The sequence below is a fragment of the Polyodon spathula genome, chromosome 5 (assembly GCF_017654505.1).
Source record: "Polyodon spathula isolate WHYD16114869_AA chromosome 5, ASM1765450v1, whole genome shotgun sequence".
Lineage (NCBI taxonomy): Eukaryota > Metazoa > Chordata > Actinopteri > Acipenseriformes > Polyodontidae > Polyodon > Polyodon spathula.
This window is the reverse complement of record NC_054538.1, coordinates 8,792,920-8,806,965: the sequence shown is the minus strand read 5'-3', so window position 1 is coordinate 8,806,965 and position 14,046 is coordinate 8,792,920. Positions and strand designations below refer to the sequence as shown.

The window sequence follows — 14,046 nt, the reverse complement described above, 5'->3', positions numbered from 1 at the left end:
ACATGTAATGACACTGAAAATGGATATTGTTTTATTTTATTTTTTTATTATGTATTGTTTTGGACTGATTCACCGCTAAAAGATAAAAACCAGGCACAAGTATATGCTTCTTCATTTAAACATTAATGTCATAACTTCATTCTAATGTTTACCAATTTTACAATAATACAGTATATCTGTAGTTCAAGTAATTGTTTTGGTTCCTAATGAACTGTCAACTCAAAATAATTGTCATTATTTAAATTGCAAGTTTTTAAATATACAGTTCATTTTGTAATGTTATACATGTTAATATCTTTACACAATATGAAATAAAAATCAGAGGGAAAGAAGTAACCAATCCATTATATTAATATGTTTACTTCTTTACAGCTGCACTTGTTCATTTTAAGTCACTGCAAGCTGTGAATGTGTCATAGGCCTGGGATTTCAAAACCTCAAAAGCTTAATGTAGAGATAAAATACAATTAAGAATGGATGACAAAAGGACCACCAACGTAACTCAAATTTACATTTTGATGCTAAAGAAGAAATGCAGTGTACTGCCTTAAAGGAGGGAGCATACTTCTCTGAATATTCTTCCCCATATACTGTACTGTCAGTTTGTTGTTTAATCCCACTCATACCATTGTTTTACCAAATATCTTGATGTCATTGAATAGATAATCTTCTTTATAACTAGGATATGTCCCTTTTTGCTTTAACTTGCATCCAGATTAGTCCCTGTGCCTTTTATTTTAGTGCTCTTTTGGGACTGCTGATACTGTGATGCATGTCAACTTGTTATAGTGGTCAAGCATTAATGCCATTTCCATGAAGCATAGAAATGTGTCCAGGGCAAAAAACATGCATTATCCTTGCAGACAAAAGTGGAAGTGTTGAAAGCAGTGAATAATGCACCACTGTACAAGCCTCATCAGTGGTGAAAAGAAAATAAACTCGGATAGATTAAAACCAGTTACATTGTTATAATAATATGCATTTAAAGTGTAGTAAACTGAACTTTCATTTTATTGCAGGCAAAAAAAAAAAAGTGGTTTATTCCAGTCAACAACCACAAACCAGATTTAACAATGTAGGTGAATGGAAGACTGGGGCATGTCTTGGCTTTGTCCAAATGCAGCATCCTGTTATTGCAGTTAAAGTTGAGACGTTAGTGATCTCCTGCATGCCTATTAAACATGTATGCTAAACATGCTAACGCAGTTGCAATAGGGATTAGTTACAGCATTTGTTAAAAGCTTATTTGACAGATAGGTTCAATAAGTTGATGTTCTACACTCTTTGGTTTATGAAGCACTGAGATCCTGAAACTCTTCTCAAAAAATCTACCCATGGATCATGACCTTACACCTTGGCACCATTATCTATTTTTGGTCTATCAGATTCAGATCTATCTTGAAGCAGACATAGGAGTAATAATCCTGGTTCCCAACACTCAATCCAGGGATATCTACGACAGCCTGGAAAACAAGAACATGCATTTTTAAAACAAGTACAAATGTGTAGCTTTAAAATAAAGAAATCAATCAGTTTGGATCAATTGCATTGTGGCCCTGTGACCCGCTTGACTTGAATTTTGAATTACTGACTGAAAGAGAGATCCCACTTTTCATGCATGAATTACAATTTAAACCAATATTGTGCGGCTACTGCCATCGCACAGATTTCTTAATCTGGTTTTCCACAAACTGTTTAGTATGTGTTACCGCTTATTTATTTATTATTTTGTTTTAAATAGCCACATTGCAACCGGAAGCTATGTCACATTTTAAGTATTCAGGCTTAAAACAAGGCATCGCTGTCAATTAAGAGTAATAAATACATACATCCACCACCCTTGCTGCTGCAACACCATCTAAATGTTTGTAGAGTGCGTTCAGGACGTCCCGCAGGCGTTTCACGCTCTTCTTGTTAGGCTGCAGCAGCACCACTTGAAAGTTTACAGGAAGGCCATATCTAAGAGACAGTGATTTTATATTTAATTACGTATACTGTACACTGTAAAATGCATAAGGTAAGTATTTGTCTGCATATGTCACTTTTCACAGTTTTAAATACAACATATCATGTACAGTCAATTCTCATTAAGACTAACTCTGATTAAACGAATTTCCTGATATGTGAATTTTCTACACGGTCCCGGCCAAAGTAATATTTGCTTTTAGTAAATTACTTAATTATTTTGGGAAGAAAAATCAAAATAAAACACATAAACCTGCATCCAGATTAATCTACTATGATGCATTTTGAATTGCCATAGTACAACACATGCATTATCCTTGCAGGCAAAAGTGGAGGTGTTGAAAGCAGTGGGTATTGCACCACTGTACAAGAAAAATATGTTGCTGCAGATTTCAACATTCCCACTAAGACTTTCTCAACCATTCTGAAAAACCAGGATACAATACAGGCCTAGGAACAGCAAAACTGGCTGCAAGTTGCCAGCATTTCCAATTTGCTCAGTGCTCTGATACTGAGGTCCTCTTGCTATTGTGGTTTAAAAATGCCCATGATTAGAATTGGACATGCAGAGTTCAAGTTGCAATGTATACTTTTTAAAAGTTCACTTGCAACCTTATTTTCAATAAAATGCACAGTACTTTTAAAGGTATAATACTTTTCATTGTATTGCAATTGAAATTTGATTTCAGTTTGACTGTAACCAGTAAAAAAAACAGCATACATTTGCTTAAGACTGCTGATAATAGAATTACTGATGAGACACATTCTTTTGTCGGTCCCTTGACATTTGTATTAATGAGTTCACTATGGAGTGTACCATATCTGAGGGTGTACAGAAGTGTATGTCACCGTTAAATGTGTACATATATATAGAGAGAGAATGCTGATCCAAGCATGATAAAATTGGAAAATAGATTATTTAGCACAAACTCGTGAGGGATGTGGAGGTACCTACATGCAGTGGATGTGGGTCACAATGATCTATGTATTCATGTTACTGGTCTTTTGTGTGCTTGGTGAGGCAGAGGATGAATGTCAGTGATATGCTTGATTCGTATTTAACAGACGTATGTAACTGCCATATTAGTCTTTGCTTTGTAAAACCTACATTCACGTACCTCAGTACTGATTCCACAGAAACTCTCAAGGCCTTTACATGGATCCAAGTAATGAATGCTTCACTGAAGTTAACCTTCAGCCATCGCAGAAGAGGATACTACAATTGTAAATAATGACAATCAAACAATAAGTAAATAGGACTTTAAATTTTTTTTTTTTAAAAACTACCTTTTAAATATACCAAGTGTTTGAAGTTACCGATAAAGTAGTAAGTGACCTAATGAACATCTACTGTAGCAGAATAGCTGTAACAATCGATAGAGGCAGTGTGGTCCAGTGGTTAAAGTCTGGGCCTTATAACCAGAAGACCACCAGTTCATATCCCACCGCTGCCACTGACTGACTCACTGTGTGACCCTGAGCAAGTCACTTAACCTCCTCGTGCTCCATCCTGCAGATAATGCTATTGCCATGTCCTATTGTAAGTGACTGCATATAATGCACAGTTCACAGCCTACCTCTATAAAGTGCTTTGTGATGGTGGTCCACTATGAAAGGCACTATATAAAAATAAAGATGCAACACACAATGTGAAGATTGTGGGAGTACTGTGTGCACACATATACCTTCTGCTCCAACTACCCTCTCAGAAAATACAGGTAAGTGACTTCACTGTTAAAAAAAAATTAATAATAATAATCATTTTGAAGCATTTTATACACGTTACAACTGTTAATTGTGGTAACAACATTCTCTGCTCTGAGACGCTAAGGTTTAATAGGAGAAAGTGCTGTACCAAGACATTTGTATTTTATGAACACATCATTATACATTACATCACCCACTGTATATACACAAAACTCACAACTATGCAGGGACTCTTGTTTAAAAACAGCTTGCAAAATGCCTTGGATTAAAACAATTGGAGTAGTTACCCCTGCTCCATTAATTCAATGAAACACTATCAAAACCTGTGTGAGTGAATGAGAATTAACAAGAGACCGGGCAGATTAAAACTACAAGTTGGATCCAAAGGACTTTAGCTGTCATCTAGCATCTGCCACAAGGAGTGTTCATAAAGTATCCACTCCCATTAACAAAAACAAGCCTCTACAATTAGACAAGGGAATAACCAAGAGCAGCTTATCAGCTAACTTGCAAACAAAATCCTTTAGATGTTATCTGTACCCCTGAGTCCTATTGCAATGAAAGTGAATGTAAGTCATTTAATTCCACAGCACTGGTTGTAAACGTGTGTTCTGACTGATAAAGCTCCATTTGTCATTGTAACACCCTGAGAATTAAAAAAAGCTTGGGGAAAACTTACATACTACTGCTTCTTGTCCGCAGCCAGCCGTGTCATTTCCTCTTTCTTAGACTGCAGCTCCTTCTCATTGAAGTTAAATTCACGCACCACGAACCTTCACACAAACATGCAAATCTGATGTTAGCACCAGGTCGTGGTCTTTAAGGAATGTCAGTATGTGTCAAAATGATAACACACTAAAATAAAGCACTGTACATTGCCCTGCTGAACAAGTGGCAGGTTGGGGAAGATCTGTACAGCACCTGCTGTCAAAACTAGCTCTTGACCACTCCTGATCAGCACTTTTGTCTTGGTTCCCTTTTTTAGGTAGAGATAACAGGATGCACTGCAGGGAGAACTATGTCTGTCACAACATTCACACTACTGTTGCTACTACTCTGGGCCTTGTGCAAATCACCTGCTCTCAATCCAGTCTTCGATGGCTACTATCTTGACCCCATTGGAAGCTATTGAATCATGACCATGTTCTCCCCCAAACAAGCATCTTAAGCATAGAGTCAGTTATAATGAATACAGCATGAATTTGAACTTGAACTTGACTTACTTGTTCTCTCTTTCTTTTGCTTTGAATTCATCGACCGCTTTCTTGAACAAAGTCACAGTTAAAAGGCCTCCTTCTGAATCCTCCATTAATTTTATAGAGTACACAAGTTACATCACTCAGACCAATCACTTTCCTCTTGCATTTCTTACAGGATACAAATCTATGTTGCTAACCATGGTTAGCTTTTTTAACATTTTAACTGTTAAAAGCACTTTAAGTGCAATTTCTGTTATATTTTATTTCCTCTTTAAATATATCTTAGGACAGCACGCTTTACAGCAGCCCTTGTTCTCCTAATGTGTTCACACAAGCTTTCTTGGCTGGACAGAAAGAGACCCTTTAAAACTCCACTTTACACTTATAAGAAAGTCAACTAAATAAACACTTCAGCTCTTCAGTACTCTCATAATTGTGATTGAACGTTTTTGAAGTTGACAAATAAGAACATACCATCATGCAGTATGTAGTACTGCCTTCTGAAAGAGATACTATCAAGACAAAGGGAGCGTCTCTTCAGGATTGATTTCAGAAAAGCCTGTTGACTTGAATTCATATTACATACTACTCAGTAACAGACAAGCAAAGCATTTGCTTACTTTGTTGACCGAGGTGCCACTAAATCTGACAGAGATTCGTAAGTTTTTTGCCACATGATGTAATTTGCCCTACAAAACAACAAAAAAAATTGATCAGTATTATATGACAACATATACTACCCCCACCCCCCCAACAAAACAAATGTTATAAATATCATTTAAAAGACTACATCAAACAGTCGTGACTTACTTTGGGATAACAACTAGAAGGGTGGTGAGATATTCTGAATCCAGCACAAAGTCATCCTTATTCACAATGTCTGTTAATGTTCGAGTTAAAATGTTCCCCCTACGAAAGTGCAAGCAATGTATTGTTATGGAAACGTGGGTTAGTTTCACGTGCAATTCATTTACAGAGCAGAAATGATGTCCTGGGAATGGTGAAGCATGGCTGAGTGGAGTGCAAACTAGGCTCTTACCCAGCTTTTCTTTCCAGGCTCTGCAGACTGGCCTTGACGTTGTTGTATGCCACAGAACAGGCTTTCAAGTCCGTGTCAATCTGGGTGGTTTGCTGCAACCAGAATATAGAAACATAAAATACAAATTTTAATAAAAATACCCTGCTGATTATGAAGAATATATTAATATATCAAAAATGTTGATTTTAAGTTATAGCATAGTTTAATTATGTATGTATATGTCTTAAGGATATTTTTTCTATTTCAGTTAATAATAATAATAATAATAATAATAATAATAAATAATAATAATAATAATAATAATAATAATTACAAAAGTGCATTATGGAATTTAAAGGTTTTTTTATAACATCATTCTTGGCTAATTGTTACTGTATAAATTCAATTAAGCACTGGTTCTTGCAATGCAGATAAACAAACTTGCTTTAACAGGAATACAACTTAATTGGATTAAACAATGACAGAATACAACCCCCATGTGGAAAAATACCAGCTGCTTCAGATTTTCCTTCACCCCTGAAGAGAGCACACACAGCAAACCTATTCAACATCTCTGTTATCCTTAAGTTAGGAATAAACCTTTACAGATTGTACTCCTTTCCGTTTCACTAAATTTCTCCACCTCAATTGAATAAGAAAGTACTATATTAAATGTACCTTTGCCATAAGTTCTGAAAGGGCCTGCAGTGATTGCTGTATTGGATATTTTGCCATGTCCCACTGGAACCGAGTCAAGTAGGTGACCAGGTCAACTAAAACAGTATAGACAAAGAAAGAATTCGAGTTTTCATGAATGTATATCTTGAACATCGTAAGGACATGCTGTAGCAGACAGAATACACGCATCAACACACTGAACACTTCAAAACCAACACAACGCCTACATTTAATTGTTTGCTGAACAAAGTTCTTAATACCAATATTGTAAGCAGACTGCTGTGTAAAAGGGGAAAAAAAAGAATGCCCCCTGCTGGAGGAAAAGGAAATTACTTGTAATATCTTTGAAACTTTTTCTAACTTTTGGCTTAACCCCTGCAGTGAGATTAATGGCAAGGCACTCTGATTTTCAACAAATGACCGGTACCATTTGTTGGTATGAGGTGTGTTGCACTTGCCTGGGCAAGTATAGCTCAGAAAACAGGAAACGATAGATTTTAAACTATACGCTAGTCTAGCAAGTGAATTAAAAAAAAAAAAAAAAAAAAAAAAAAACACGGATTTAAACGCATCTAACTTTGTTTTGCTCTGATCAAGAAAATGTATGCGAACAACGTTTTTTTTTAAACTCGTGACGTCATTAAGTGCAGCTGTTTGTTCGTTAGGATACTACTGGAAACGTGTTTTTGTACAATACGATTCGCGTATATATATATATATATATATATATATATATATATATATATATATATATATATATATATATATATATATATATATATTATTACTTAAATTACATATGAGGTGCACAGTACAGCGTCAACAAATATGAAAAGTTGTACAAAAGTTGTACAAAAAATACATGATATAATACATGATATAACACAATATATAACATCCTAAAAGTTACAGTGCAGTTAAAATTATTTTTCACATTTTATCATTTAATGTCGGCTCCTGTCTGTCATCACAGTTGTCGAAGAATATTAGATGTTTGTTATCGGATTACAAACTAACTGGAAGCTGGTATCTTAGTTCTTGCATGCTTTTGATTGTGAGGATAAAGATGGAGCTTGAGCTTGAGGCTGACAGATATAGAATCCATCGTAACCTGATCACTGTACCCTCAAAACCAGATTTCAACTGTCAACAACAACAAAAAACAACAGCATCAAACAAAACAACTTGAACACTTCAGAGGACATGCTTTCATGAGTGCACCACAGCAACGTGAAGTACCCCATAGAGCCTGAAAACACGTTTTTTTTTGGTTGTCTTTGCTGTCTGTGTTGTCTTGTGACCTGCAGGGGAACAGTCACATCACCATTGCATTGACAACTCATTGTGGGTAAAACAGCTGGTAAGGTTAATGCAGTCCTGCGTGTAAACATGTGAGCACTATTGCATAGTTTATTTTTCACTGTTCGGGTTTATCCTTAATAAAGAGAAACTTAATGGGTGTGGAATTCCTCCCCTTCGTCAGTGTCTTAATGGGTGTGGAATTCCTCCCCTTCGTCAGTGTCTTAATGGGTGTGGAATTCCTTCCCTTCGTCAGTGTCTTAATGGGTGTGGAATTCCTCCCCTTCGTCAGTGTCTTAATGGGTGTGGAATTCCTTCCCTTCGTCAGTGTCTTAATGGGTGTGGAATTCCTCCCCTTCGTCAGTGTCTTAATGGGTGTGGAATTCCTCCCCTTCGTCAGTGTCTTAATGGGTGTGGAATTCCTCCCCTTCGTCAGTGTCTTAATGGGTGTGGAATTCCTCCCCTTCGTCAGTGCCTTAATGGGTGTGGAATTCCTCCCCTTCGTCAGTGTCTTAATGGGTGTGGAATTCCTCCCCTTCGTCAGTGTCTTATTGGGTGTGGAATTCCTTCCCTTCGTCAGTGTCTTAATGGGTGTGGAATTCCTCCCCTTCGTCAGTGCCTTAATGGGTGTGGAATTCCTCCCCTTCGTCAGTGTCAAATCATGTGACAGTATGACCTTTCAACACTTTTTTTCAGTTTCAGTTGGAGAGTCCACTTAACACCTGACTTAAGTTGTCTGCAGAGGAATAAGTGCCTGGACTCAACAGCGTGTTTTGTTTCATTCAAATCATGTGGACAGTTGACCTTTCAAGACACCTTGCCCATTCAAGGAAAACTGCATTTGAAGCTCACTATAAGCAGACCATCATTATCGGTCATATAAAACCCTTTCATTGCATCACCCCTCACCTCCATTGGCTAACATGTTTTCCTGAAACTTTGTCTTTGGAATCCCTCCATCATATCAAGACATGGAGTGTGCAATTTTCTTTAGAACAAAAAGTTGAGAAAAAACCACAAAAGGGAATGTTTTTCAACTCTTCTGTTGGTGAACTCACCGTTACAATGTTGGTCAAGATCCTATGGTACCTTGACCGATACCTTGGTGTGGCAGAGAAAAAGGCTCTGCCTGTTAATAGTGTTAATATTTGTGTGTTTTGGTGGTGGTTGCCACCAAACGTTTTTATACACTCTTACACGACGAGGGTTTACCTTATGGAACCACTGGTGATAATTGTCGGAGCAGCCACATCATTTAAAAAGGAACCCAGGTCTGCATTAGGGACAGACTGAGGGAGCTGGGGAGAGCCCAGGGGTCCATTAGAGAGAGGACTACCAGGGAGCTGGAACCAGGACAGGACAGGACCTGGACAGGACAGGACAGGACATATACAATATATGTTTGATACTGCTAAATGGTAGGTCACATCCAGTGTATCAGTTTAGAATTCAAGAAATGTGTAGCAGTTCCTTTTGCACAAAAAGTACACCTTTGAAGTCGGGCTCCTGCAGCGTGAACCTTTGATTTGTCGCAAGGAAACAATAACTCTTTCAGGAGGACATATACCTGAGGCCTATACTTTGAACTGAAAATGTGCTCGCAACAGATACTATGACGATCAGAAATTTCACTCCGGAGATTATTGATGTTTAATGAAACCCTACTGGCTAACAGATTCCACTCCATTAAAAAGTAGCAGTGCATTGTCTTAATTAAGAAACCGATACCTTGGCTGTCTGACTTCTGCCAAGCTACATAGTCTCAAGTAGTCTCAGGCAAGTGAATTTACATGGAAAAACATCCTTCAATCCTGTGGCATAATAAGTAATGAAAGGTATTGAAACCATACACCCCAGTCATACCTTTTGACTGCACAGCCCCAGTATGGGGTAGAGGCATTGATAGGTTTATTTACTTTTCTGTCATGCCCTTCAATTTGCTATGTAGATCTCACTTGCGTGTTTTGGTGTAAACATGTTCAATACATGCAAAGATGTATAGCTAAAGCCAAATGTTTTGCATCACCCAGTAGAACTGTATCTAATTTTGCTTCATAAAATCGAATGAAACCCACTGAATAATGTTACGTTAATATATTGAACTGCATACCACTTTGTAGTTTTCCATATACAGTACTTAACGAAAAACTGACAAAAATTGAAAAATACTGTTATTGTGGCTTCCGATAGAAGTTTGCAATGTAATTTAGTAGTTTCTTTGATTACATGATGTTGAATAAAATATCAAAACGTTTGGCCATAGTTGTATTTTAATTAAAAAAATTTATATCTGTTACTACACAAGGCTGATGTTAGCTCTGTTCTCATACTTTTACTTTCAGATAGTCTTGCACTTCTTAGGCTATTTCCCCTGAAGTGTGAAGCAGAAAACCCTAAAGACACTGCTTTAGCAGACTACCTCAGAGATCTCTTTAACATAGTATCATGCCTGATATTGAGTTTTAAACTACAAATGCATGTGCTTCTTTCAAAACTGCACATAAGAGATTGCAAACAGAAGTTACATTATTTCATTAGCTGTACAACCCTTTAGAAAGAACCATGCCTATATAAAAAATGTGTAGCGCTTTGTTTAGTCAGGGTTTGGAAAGTTCCTAAAGAAGGTCAAATTAATCTTATTTTACCTCATTGCATTTGTTTTTTTACAGAGACTACACTGGCTTCTTGTGGTAATAACATTCTCACATTCTAATATTCCTTTAAAAATCTGACAGCTTTTAGAAAAAGAAAAAAAGAAAGAGAAAAATGTGCTATTTACAACAAATAAGCTCTTTAACATAATTTAGGTTTGTACATGTATATATGGTTATGTTATAAAATATTATTAATACATCGTGACAAAAGTATACATTTATTCCATTCATATGAAAAGCTTTAGTCCAGAGAATGTCCTTCAGATGCTAAATCTCATTCTCAAGGACTTCCCAAAGATGACAGAGCTGTAAGTCATGGTGTGATTCAATAAATTTCCAAAACCAAAAAGTGACCTACTAGTATTAATCACTCCTTTATCTATGAATGAGGAGGATAAATTATAGTACTTTTAAACTGGTGTGATGGTGGACTTTTAAATAAATAGTATTATATAGTCATGTTATTATTGTGGTATATTCAATATAACTATTGAGTATTTGCAACCCATTAAGAAATGTCTACAGATATTACATAAACATATAACTTAAGATATGTACAATTTCTATATAAATCATATATAAATCTATAGATATTTATAGAAATATAAAAAAAAAGTTATGCATCAAATTTGAACAAAAAACACGGGTGGGCAAGATTGTGTGCTACATTTGCCCTTCAGGCATGAAACAAAACTGGATCGATCGAGATTTTGTTTTAGTCAATACCAAAAGTCTCAATACCAAAAGTCTTGTTGATCACTAGCTAGATACTAAAACACAGAGAAACAATGAAAATGCTATGGTACCCTTGATTACACTAAATACAAAGCAGAAGAACTGTGTGTGTGTAGGCTGAACACAGCAGAGCAGCTCCAGCTTACACAGGGCCCAAGCCTGGTCACAACCAGGGTTCATTCAGCTTACACAGGGCCCAAGCCTGGTCACAACCAGGGTTCATTCAGCTTACACAGGGCCCCAGCCTGGTCACAACCAGGGTTCATTCAGCTTACACAGGGCCCAAGCCTGGTCACAACCAGGGTTCATTCAGCTTACACAGGGCCCCAGCCTGGTCACAACCAGGGTTCATTCAGCTTACACAGGGCCCCAGCCTGGTCACAACCAGGGTTCATTCAGCTTACACAGGGCCCCAGCCTGGTCACAACCAGGGTTCATTCAGCTTACACAGGGCCCAAGCCTGGTCACAACCAGGGTTCATTCAGCTTACACAGGGCCCCAGCCTGGTCACAACCAGGGTTCATTCAGCTTACACAGGGCCCAAGCCTGGTCACAACCAGGGTTCATTCAGCTTACACAGGGCCCCAGCCTGGTCACAACCAGGGTTCATTCAGCTTACACAGGGCCCCAGCCTGGTCACAACCAGGGTTCATTCAGCTTACACAGGGTTAGGTGAGTGCTCAGGTCAGGCTGGAACAAGTCCACTGTATATATTCCAAACAATTAAGCACTAACCATTTGTATATTGTAAATAATGGCTGTTTTTACCTCTCAGCAAAGGTATCCAGTTTCCCCAGCTCATCCAAGAGGCTTACCAGAGCATCTAATGTGCCTACTTGCAGGAAACCAATAACATTGATTTAACACACTGACCCTGTCAAACAAAGCGTGTGAAATGAAATATCTGGACAGATATCTTGCTCAGTAAGGTCATCAACATAAAACCATAGTTGTAAGAAATGTGTTATATCAACATAAGTTTTTTAAAGGTGTTCCACTTATACAATAAAGAGTTTCCATTTCAACACTATGTCAAAGGGAAAGGCACATTTTCAGAGAGGAATTAAACACTTTTAATGGCATAAATGTAGCCATAAGCATTTTAATTATTATCATTATTTCGTTCCTCACTTTAACATTTACTCTTCCTTCAAGGTAGCCTATTGGAGAGATACCAAATACAGTACAAGACAAAATATTAGCTTCTTACCTGGTTACTGACAACAACAACAACAACATCAACAAAAACAACTGTGATTGTTAGTTTCAATTGTAACACAGCATTTTTTTTTTTATTTTTTTTTTACCTTAAGATCAGGAATTGTGAATTTGAAATTACTGGACAGGTTGGCTTTAGTGGTGACAGTGTTCATTCTCTCCCAGGGCTGTTGCTTTGGCTTTTCACCAGGTACAGAAATAAGCCAGAATTCTGCCATTTTTTTTCTTTCTGAACACTAATCCTTTTCAGTAGGTTTCCTCGCCACTAAAATGAGAAAGCACAGTAATAATATCACAGTGGCAATGTTACACACAACCCCCTGTGTCTCTCTTCAATAAAGACTCTTCTCTACTTTGTCAACTCTCAAATGTCACTCTGGATAATGGGAAGTTGAGTTCATTCTAGTGTGACTTTGAGTCCCGCCCCCCCAGTCACATAGAGAAATAAATGTTTCCAACAACAGTTGTTGCTACAAATTGTCTTTTCAGACAAGTACTAATTCATATTTTCTTTTATATCCAACAACACAATAATAAAATGTTAATTTACATTTTTCAACAGTTAAGCAACCTCTGAAAATTTGCATTTTACTTCACAGTTAGAAGTTATGAACCTTTTCTGCTATTTAAAGATTAAAAAGACATCCAAATTTAGCTTTGTAAAATAAAAAATGCAATGCACAACTAGATGGATAGATGATGTCCCGATGCATTTATAAGATATGGCGAGCAACAGTATACCAGTTTGCCTTAGTAAGCAGGGGATTATCCAAACGATGTGATATTATTTATTAGTTTGTTAATTTTCTCTTGAGCACACTCGTTTCTAGAATAATAACAATATCCGAGTTTCCCATGTGCTGTCGAATACATGCTACACAAGGACAGAAATAATGCCAAAATACATATAATTTTTTTTTGTTTGGCACTGCTCACTACAATCCTGGACAGTTGGGTGTTCAGTTTTATAACTCTGCTGAAAATACCAGCTGCCGTCGCTATTCAGTGCATCTAAAAAAATGTTACTGATACATATGTCTTCCCACCACTACTACGCCTACAGTGAGGCTGGTGATGAAAACACAGCCGTTTCTAGAGTGGGAAAGGTGACCATTACCGCATCATCCAACTGCAGGTAAGGCTATTTTCATAGTATGGAGATGGTTTCTTGTTCGTGTTCCCTGCTTGCGGTAAAAACATTTATGGGAGTGGCTTTCCTGAATCGAAAATACAGTAAAATGTACAAAATGAAAATATGTGTGCACAAAGACCGCTTGTTATTGTCTATAGTTGTAAATGGTTTAATTTCTCAATGTCAGCTATTCTGAATTTCAACACAATGCTTGCCTTGCCAACTTCAATTAGTTCAACGTGGCGTCCTGAATATTATATATCGATCATATATATATATATATATATATATATATATATATATATATATATATATATATATATATATATATATATATACACAGAGATATATTATTATACACACAGAGATATATTATTGTTTGAAGGTATCCTTTTCTGTCTCAATTCGACAACGGGCGTAAATAATACGTCGTTTCAGCCG

The 14,046-nt window shown here is 37.0% G+C and overlaps 1 pseudogene; it reads right to left on the bottom strand.

The window, feature by feature from the left end:
- Nucleotides 1-442: 442 nt before the first annotated feature.
- Nucleotides 443-12,808, bottom strand: LOC121315516 (annotated as a pseudogene).
- Between the last annotated feature and the right edge of the window lie 1,238 nt (nucleotides 12,809-14,046).